The 9491-nt window shown below is 43.9% G+C and overlaps 1 non-coding gene across 1 annotated transcript; it reads left to right on the top strand.

Annotated features, from left to right (window-relative positions):
• The first annotated feature begins 1438 nt into the window (after window positions 1-1438).
• LOC117129887 lies at window positions 1439-1544 on the top strand. The gene has a single exon (XR_004453420.1). It is a non-coding gene; the product is annotated as a small nucleolar RNA R71 (small nucleolar RNA).
• The last annotated feature ends 7947 nt before the right edge of the window (window positions 1545-9491 follow it).

The following is a 9491-nucleotide window of genomic DNA, read 5'->3' as shown; positions in this document are numbered from 1 at the left end:
AAACATTCTCCTAATTTCCTCCTCAGTTACCTTTGTTTCTCTGAAGAACATCCACAACCGGTGTGTGAAGTAAGCTTCATCAAAAGCTTTTTCGATTGGGATTCTGAGGACTCTTTTAGTGAAACCATCCATCTCCTTTTGGTTAGCTTCCCTCTTAAGGTTCTTAGGAATCTTCTCCTTTCTCTTCCTTAACCTTCTCCCTTCAGTTTCCTGATTTTCTTGAACTGGTTCTGGTGAACTATTTAAAGGGTTGGGTTTTGGTTCGGGTGGGCTAGCTAATGGCTTAGGTGGTGGTCTGAGTGCGTTGATATAGTCATTATCGATTAAGGGTAACCGCACTCGGTATGTCAGAGGTGCCCGTCGATCGATGGGAGGTGTGTTGTGATGATCGACGTTGGACTCACTCTATTGATCGATGGTTGGCTCAACCGATCGATCGATTTTATCATAGAAAGGGGAGGGTGGGTGAGGATGCTTAGATGCGAATTTCTCATGAGTTAGAATTCGAACTGCATTGCATTCAGTCGATTCAGCGGATGACGTCGATCGATGACTGGAGTAATCCGTCCATCGATCTTCGTCATGGTCTGTCGATCGATGCGAGTTCATCGACATCGGTCGACACCATTGAGATCCGCCGAGACTCATGGAGCTTTCGATTTCGAAGTCTCCTTCCTCAAGCTTTTCATTTCTCACCACTTGCCAGAAATCATCATCTATGATGGCATTTACGTGGTGTTTCCCTTTGTCGGCTCCTGCCTCTCTAGCGAAAGCTTCTTGCCTTTTTATAGTCTCGCCCGTCTGAATTACTTGCGTTTCAAGTTTTCTCACCTGAGTCCCTAAGGTCTCGATTTGGGTGTTCAAATTGTTGTAGGCGGAGTATATCTTACCGTTGAAATCCACGGTGATTTGTTGTTGTACCAACAGTACTCAATCAAGCATCTCTTCGATCTTGCTTTCCTGAGTCTGGGGTGGTGGATTCTGGTAGTAGGAGTTCGAGTAGCTTTTGCTGTTGTCGAAGGGTTTTTGAAATTGTGAACGCTGGTTACTTCTTTGACCATTTCCAAAGAAGTTTCTGTTTCCGCCCTGGTTTCCAAATTTCTGGAATCCGGTACCTCCGATGTAGTTCACATTTTCTTCTCCTTCAGTATCTGCTACTTCTCCTTCAGCTGAACAGACTTGCTTCCTAAGAAGCTCGTGCACCACATCTAACTTAGCTGTTACTTCGTCCATCTGTTCCTTCCCGATAGAGGCTACAGACTTCTTCCGTTCAGAGTCTGTGTTTTTGGTGCTACTGCTGTTAGCAAGGTTTTCGATAAGTCTCACAGCTTTCAACGGATTCCGAGTAGTGAAGTTTCCTTAACTCACCGTATCAAGAGCCATTTGATACTGTAAGGCGAGACCTTGGAAGAAAGTGCTTAACAGCTGCACTTCGTTAAATCCGTGGTGTGGACAGTCTCGCTGGAAGAACCTAAATCTATTCCACGCATCTTTGAAGGACTCTCCAGCCTCCTGCGAGAATGTGGAAATTTTGTTCCGAAGTTCTTCAGCGCGCGCCTCATCAAAGAAATTTCGTAAGAAAGCATTCTTGATGTCGGTCCAGGATGTTAAAGATCATGTGGGTTGCTGCCTAAGCCAGTGCATCGCTTCTCCATTCAGCGTGTATCTGAAGAGCTTGCATAGAAGGTAATCTTCGGGGACTCCTTCCATCCGAATAGCAGTGATTAGATCCTCGAACCGTTCCAGATGGTCCATAGGATGCTCGTGCGGTAACCCAGAGTAGTGTATCTGTGACACAAGAGTGTAGTATTGAGGCTTCAGCTCGAAATTCTGCTTCTGGATCTCCGGAAGTCGAATAGCTGATCTGTTGGAATAGTACTCATCTGGGCAATTGTAGTCGGCCAGTGGTTTCGATCGAGCGTCCTCATCTACAGGTTGAGCAGCGCCTGTAGCATTAGCATCAGGGATTACAGTCCCCTGAGCGTCTATTTTCTGACCTGTTGCATTACGCAGAAGACCGTCCTGGTCATACAGGTTTCCGTTCTTGGCCTGTGTTAGAATAATAATGTTTACCATTTTTGACGACATGGTATCGATCGACGTACGCGGTGTAGTATCGATCGTTGTCGAACGATTGGGATCGATCGACAATGAAGGTCAGGTGTCGGTCGATGGTTGGTTGTGCGTATCGATCGACGACGATGTTGTTGCGTCGAGCGATGTGGAACGTTGACCTCTACGGATGGTGCGTTCCAAATGAGCAGGATCGTCTGAGAACAGCAAGTCTTTCTCATTGTTGCTTATGGTACAGCTGGGCATGCACCTGAAAAGTCAAGAAAAAGATTATGTTAGAAAGGGGGTAGAGAAAAGAATAAGAATCAATAAAACTAAATCTAATGGTGATCAAAGCTCCCCGACAAAGGCGCCAAATTTGATACCACTCAAATTACCCTAAGGAATATTACTCTCATCAAAAGAGGTTCATATGTAGTACATAGGGATCAAATCCACAAGGAGCTAGGGAACAATTAAATCTAGTGTTTATTAATTCTAAGAGTTGTAAATGTTTAACAAGCGAAGTAACTAGTAAATGTAACTTGGTTGGAAATGATATTAGATGCAGGGCCACTATTCAGGTGTTGGAGATTATAATACCTATAGATGCCTATTTGTTGCATGCATGATATATTAGAGCACAACCGCTTAACTCAGTGATCAGCTGTCGCATGTTTCACTGGTTAACAAACTAGATCTCGTGTCTCAACAGTTAGTATGTCGACAACGAAAGAGTGTCGATCGATGGTCCTATTGGGACGTCGACCAATACACCTTTGCCAACGTCGATCGATAGTCAGTTGAGCACATCAATCGACGGGTTCTAGCCAGGCCTATGCGTGAGTATGATATGCCCTACTAAGATACTAAATTTGCGGTTAGCCCTCTCTAGCAGTTCTAATTTGATAGATAGATATCATGATGGGATAACAAGGGTGCTTGAATATGCAATCCTATGATCAAGTTCTAGTTAGCAAGGCTCAGACATAGCAAAACAATTCATAACAATGAATAAATAGAAATTCATAGTATAGATGAAAAGAAATGAAAACAAGGAGTTCCAATCATAAGTGATCTTCTCTCCAAAACTCTCTTTCACTCTTAAAGTAAAACTGTAACCAAAAAGTTCTCCTTGCCATAAAAAAAAACTTAGGCAGTATATAATCTACTAGGTTAAAAACTCGTCAGGGCATTTTCGTAATTTGGCTTGGTCTTGGGTTTTAAGTCTGCTGGATCCAAAATGTCGCGTGTCTAATGTCTCGACATCGATCAATGGTAGTTGTGTACATCGATCGATATTAATCTTCATTTGTCGAGGCATTCCTTGGTGTCGATCGATAGCACTTATGCCCATCGATCGATTGTTCTTCCTCTCATCGACCTCTACATGGTCAGCTTGGGTGAAATGTCCTTTAATCTCCAAAGTGCTCCAAAGTCATAGCTTTACTCCGAAATGCACCTGAACCTGAAAACATACCTAGAAGAGTACAAAACATAGATATATATATATAGTAAAACACCTATATACCATGGATGAAAACGGGTCAAATCAAAAGTATATCACTGTCCATCAGTACATATATCAGCACGTTGGTCCCTGGACTCAGTACGCTGACCCTTACCGTGGACTGTTCGGGTGATTTTGGCCCACTTGGGCTGTCTGTTCAGTACACACAGGACGTCCATGGGTGTCCGGCAGCACACACATGACGTCAGTGTGTGTCCGACAGCACACACAGGCCGTCCGTGGCTGTCCGTGTGTGTCCGTCAGCAGAAACAGGACGTCCGTGGCTGTCCATCAGTACACATATCAGCACGTTGGTCCTTGGACTCAGCACGCTGACCCTTCCCGTGGATTGTTCGGGTGATTTTGGCCCACGTGGGTTGTCTGTTCAGTACACACAGGACGTCCGTTGGTGTCCGCCAGCACAGACATGACGTCTGTGGCTCTCCGTCGGCACACACAGGACGTCTGTGGCTGTCCGTGTGTGTCTATGTGTGTCCGTCAGCACACACATGACGTCCGTGGCTGTCCATCAGTACACATATAAGCACGCTGGTCTTTGGACTCAGCACGCTGCTCCTTCCTGTGGACTGTTCGGGTGATTTTGGCCCACGTGGGCTATCTGTTCAGTACACACAGGACATTTGTGGGTGTCCGTCAGCACACACAGGACGTCTGTGGCTTTCCGTCAGCACACACAGGACGTCTGTGGCTGTCCGTGTGTGTCCATCAGCACACACACAGGACGTCTATGGCTGTCCATTAGTACACATATCAGCACGCTGGTCCTTGGACTCAGCACGCTGGCCCATCCTGTGGACTGTTCAGGTGATTTTGGCCCACGGTGGCTGGATGTTCAGTACACACAGAACGTCCGTGGGTGTCCGTCAGCACACAGGACGTCTGTGAGTGTCCGTCAGCACACACAGGACGTCCGTGGCTGTCCGTGTGTGTCCGTATGTGTCCGTCAGCACACACAGGACGTTTGTGGCTGTCTATGTGTTTCCGTGTGTCTCGGTCAGCACACACAGGACATCGGCGGCTGTCCATCAGTACACATATCAGCATGTTGGTCCTTCGACTAAGCACGCTGACACTTCCCGTGGATTGTTCGGGTGATTTTAGCCCACGTGGGCTGTCTGTTCAGTACACATAGGACGTCCGTGGGTGTCCGCAAGCACACACAGGACGTCTGTGGCTGTCCGTCAGCACACACAGGACGTCTGTGGCTGTCCGTGTGTGTCCGTGTGTGTCCGTTAGCACACATAGGACATCCGTGGCTGTCCATCAGTACACATATCAGCACGCTGGCCCTTCCTGTGGACTATTTGGGTGATTTTGGCCCACGTGGGCTGTCTGTTCAGTACACACGGGACGTCCGTGGGTGTCCGCCAGCACACACAGGACGTCCGTGGCTGTCCCTGTCTGTCCGTCAGCACACACATGACGTCTGTGGCTGTCCGTGTGTGTTAGTGTGTGTCCGTCAACACACACAGGACGTCCGTGGCTGTCCATCAGTACACATATCAGCACGCTGGTCCTTGGACTCAGCACGCTGGCCCATCCTGTGGACTGTTCGGGTGATTTTGGCCCACGGGGGCTGTCTGTTCAGTACACCCCGAACGTCTGTGGGTGTCCGTCAGCACACACAGGATGTCCGTGTGTGTCCGTCAGCACACACAGGATGTCCGTGTGTGTCCGTCAGCACACACAGGACGTCCGTGGCTGTCTGTGTGTGTCTGTGTGTGTACGTCAGCACACACAGAACATCCGTAGTTGTACTTCAGTACACATATCAGCACGTTGGTCCTTGGACTCAGCACGCTGACCCTTCCCGTGGACTGTTTGGGTGATATTGGCCCACGTGGGCTGTCTGTTCAGTACACACAGGACGTCCTGTGTGTGGACGTCCGTGGGTGTGACACCCCCGATCTGGTCTAAGTATAAGTTGACTCGACCAGTCGTGCAATAATCAAACAAGAACATGCACAGCCGATCAGTCGTAACTGAAACCAAACCGAGAAGCCACAATGTGTACATAAACGACTAACCTGAAGTTCCCGAAATAAATCCAGGTACCTTAGGCCAACCGCCTAAGTACACATATCCTATTAGGTACAACCCGAGGCTTTACAACCTTAAGAGTAATACCCAATAGTTGGTTCGTCCGGACAAGGACTAATATCATTTGGAACCCGTACTTCAAAAACATTCTTTATACACTATATACTTATTCATTTAAAAGAATTTTACAAAATCTTATAGATTAACCTCGTGGTTTTCGGTCAATAAACCTTATACATAAAGTATATCAAAACGACTGCAAGGATAATAAAACTACCGCTGGCTAATGCCGTTCCTTCCCATCCTAGAGTAAAGGTCTCCCACCTACTGGTTACCTGCATATCAAATGAGTCATGAGTAATTAGTTTACTCAGTGAGTCTAATCCCACACCCAAACACATATCAAGATAATTTCAGACCATAGACAGCTCAGCTCAGATCCCAACAGCTTAACTCGGTTATACTCAGACGACATCAGTTCAAGATAATTTCAGACCATAGACAGCGCGGTTCAGATCAGATCAACTCGGTTATACTCAGATGACATCAGTTCAAGATAATTTCAGACCATAGACAGCTCGGCTCAGATCAGATCAGAACATACTCAGCTCAATTCAGTTCTAAGCAAGATCAAATCAGTTCGGTTTAGTTCCCATAATTCTTATCAGTTCGTCTACTGGTTCTATAAGACAGATTAAATCATAAACCAACCAAGACTGAAGAGAAGAAGACCTTAGACAACTTATCCTGACAGGTTAACCAACATACAGCAATTGGTTCTCATCAAAACATGGCTGAAACAAGAAGCTGAAGCTTACCGGTTTTACTCAACTAATTAAACTTGACTGGTTGTCTCTCTTCAAGCTAACCACGAATTAACCTGATCAACACTACAAGAATCCATGGTTGGATTTATTCAGAATTTATCTCCAGTGTAGGCAAACCAACAAAACTTCTCACAGAAACTGATCCACAACCATCTTACCGATCAAAATCAAAGGCTGAAGAACATGGGTGATTCTCTACTTCAGGACGCCAAATCTTCAGCTCTTAAACACTCCAAAACTCACTGATTAAATTCACAGAAGGGTGAGAAAGGGTCGTCCATGCTCACTTCTCTTCTCTGATTTTTTTCTGAAATTTTGCATGTTTTTCTCACAGATTTTTCTCTTTTCTTTCTCTCTTTCTCTCTGAAATTTTCTCTGGTTTTTCTTGTGCAACAGGACGTCCAGAAGAGAGAAGAAGGTATTTTATAGCATAAGGGGTTGCTTCAGCTGAGGGTTTACTTAAACCAAAGCAAGTTACTGTCCTTTCCCTCCTTTGAAGAAATATTATTTTGTTTTTATTAAACAAGCAACAAATTTGGGACCAAGGGCCAACTCCTCTAACCATGGCTGAATAGGATCTCCTCTAGACAAGAGAAACCTTACCTGCATAGTAGTCACAAATTTAAGTAATGCACCATGTACAAAAAATCAAAAATTCAGAAATAATAGAGAATAGATTTGAAAAACTTACATAGAATTTTAGCCAATTTACAAACTCGTTTTCTTTTAGTGCAGAAAGCTGATCTTCAGTGTAATTAGGATATGCACCCCTTATTTGCTCCATGTAAATCCTGCCATTGAAATCATAATTAGTTACAAATTTATTTACAAAATAGGATTCTTAATATATTATACTAAAACATAACTACCTTTCGTATGTCATTACTTCTTTGCAGTTTGCTAAAATGAACTTATGTAAGTGCATGTGCTCTTGTTCGGTGAGTCTTCTACTTTTTCCTTTTCCACTTAATCGACCAATTTGGGAAAATATGGTAGGCACCTCGACGGGATAAACTGTTCTCTGCCCTCCATCATCATGTCTTGATGGTTTTCGACTTTTAGTTTGTACTTATGGGGTAAAATAGTAAGCAGCGAACTGGGATGTTTACTCATTGATGCTTTGTGAAACAATAGAACCCTCAACTCGGCTTAAATTTTTCACTTTCTGCTTGAAATGATACATAGAACGCTCAACCAGGTACATCCATCGATATTGAACCGGGCCCCCAAGTTCTGCTTCTCGAGCGAGATGGATTGGAAGATGCTCCATAACATCAAAAAAGGAAGGTGGAAAAATCTTCTGGACATTGCATTGGATTATCGGAATCATTTCTTTCAAGTTTCTAATTCCATCTGCTGGTAATGATCTCGAGCACAAATCTCGAAAGAAAGCTGCTATTCCTGTAACAAAGAAAAAATTATGTTAGATATGAAAAGATACTATGTAACAGGTGAAGAAGTTATTAAATACTAAATTTACCTGCTATTGCTTCATGTACATGTTTTGGAAGAAGACCAGCGAAGAGAAGACGCTGCATCATGACATGACAATCATGACTTTTCAAACCAGAAAACTTTCCTTCTTCGCGATTAACACAGTTCCTTAGATTTGACGCATATCCATCTGGGAATTTGACGCTATCTATAATCCAATCGAAGAACTCTTGCTTTGCAGCTGCATCTAACCGATAAATAGGCATTGGAAGTCTTCCTCTCCCATCCACGTGGACAGATTTCCGGGCACATATATCTGGCAAGTCTAATATGGACTTCAGGTTGTCTTTCGTCTTTCCCTTGACATTGAGAATGGTATTCATGATGTTGTCAAATATATTCTTCTCTATATGCATCACATCTAAATTATGCCTAAGTAGATGGTTCTCCCAATACGGCAACTTCCAAAAAATACTTTTCTTGTGCCAGTTGTGATGTTCGCCATATCCATAAACTGGGTCATGCCCATTTCCCCCACATTTAGCTGTCGATTCCACACCAAAATCTCTGAGTTCAGTCAGGATAGATTTTTCATCTATTTCTGGTGGCGGACCATCAAACACCTTTTTGTTCTTAGTAAAAAAAGTAGTGCTTTTTCGATACGGATGGTCGTGGGGTAGATATCGTCTATGACAATCAAACTAACATGTCTTCCTTCCATTCTTCAGTTGAAACGCATCTGTGTTATCTTGACAGTAGGGACACGCTAATCTTCCATGTGTTGTCCATCTAGATAACATTCCGTATGCGGGAAAGTCACTTATGGTCCACATAAGCACTGCACGCATTATAAAATTCTGCCTAGCAGATATATCATACACTTCAACTCCTTCGGCCCATAGCATTTTCAACTCATGAATCAATGGTTGCAAATAGACATCAAGGGATCTTTTAGGATGTGCAGGACCAGGAACTAGAATTGTGAGAAAGAGAAACTCTCGTTTCATGCACAATGATGGAGGTAAATTGTATGGTGTTACAATAACTGGCCAAAGAGAATATTGTCTCCCATGGCTTCCGAACGGGTTGAATCCATCCGTACTTAATCCAAGGTAAACATTTATTCTCTCAGATGCAAAACTATGATACACTGACTGAAAATGTTGCCAGGCTTTCGCGTCTGATGGATGAGCAATTTCTCCATTGCTGTTGTGTTCACCATGCCATCTCATAGCATCGGCGGTATGTTTGGATTGGTATAACCTCTTTAGTCGGTCTGTTATTGGCAAGTACCACATTCTCTTATATGGGATTTTAGTCTTTCGACTTGTTTTTTGAAACCGTGGTTTGTGACAAAATCGACAACTAGTACGATCAACATCCCTTCTCCAGTATATCATACAGTTGTCGATGCAAACATCTATCATTTGATAGGGAAAACCCAACCCTGAAACTAAGTTTTGTATCTCATAATAGGTAGCTGGTGAAAGGTTATCTTCTGGCAATATATCTTTCACAAAACCAGCTATCGCATCAACACAATCTTTGCTTAAGTTATAATCTGTTTTAATAGACATCATCCTTGTTGCAGCTGAAAGAGGTGAATA

Source organism: Brassica rapa, unplaced genomic scaffold, assembly GCF_000309985.2.
Source record: "Brassica rapa cultivar Chiifu-401-42 unplaced genomic scaffold, CAAS_Brap_v3.01 Scaffold0227, whole genome shotgun sequence".
Lineage (NCBI taxonomy): Eukaryota > Viridiplantae > Streptophyta > Magnoliopsida > Brassicales > Brassicaceae > Brassica > Brassica rapa.
Note: the sequence above shows the minus strand (reverse complement) of the source record. Positions and strands in the feature narration are given on the sequence as shown.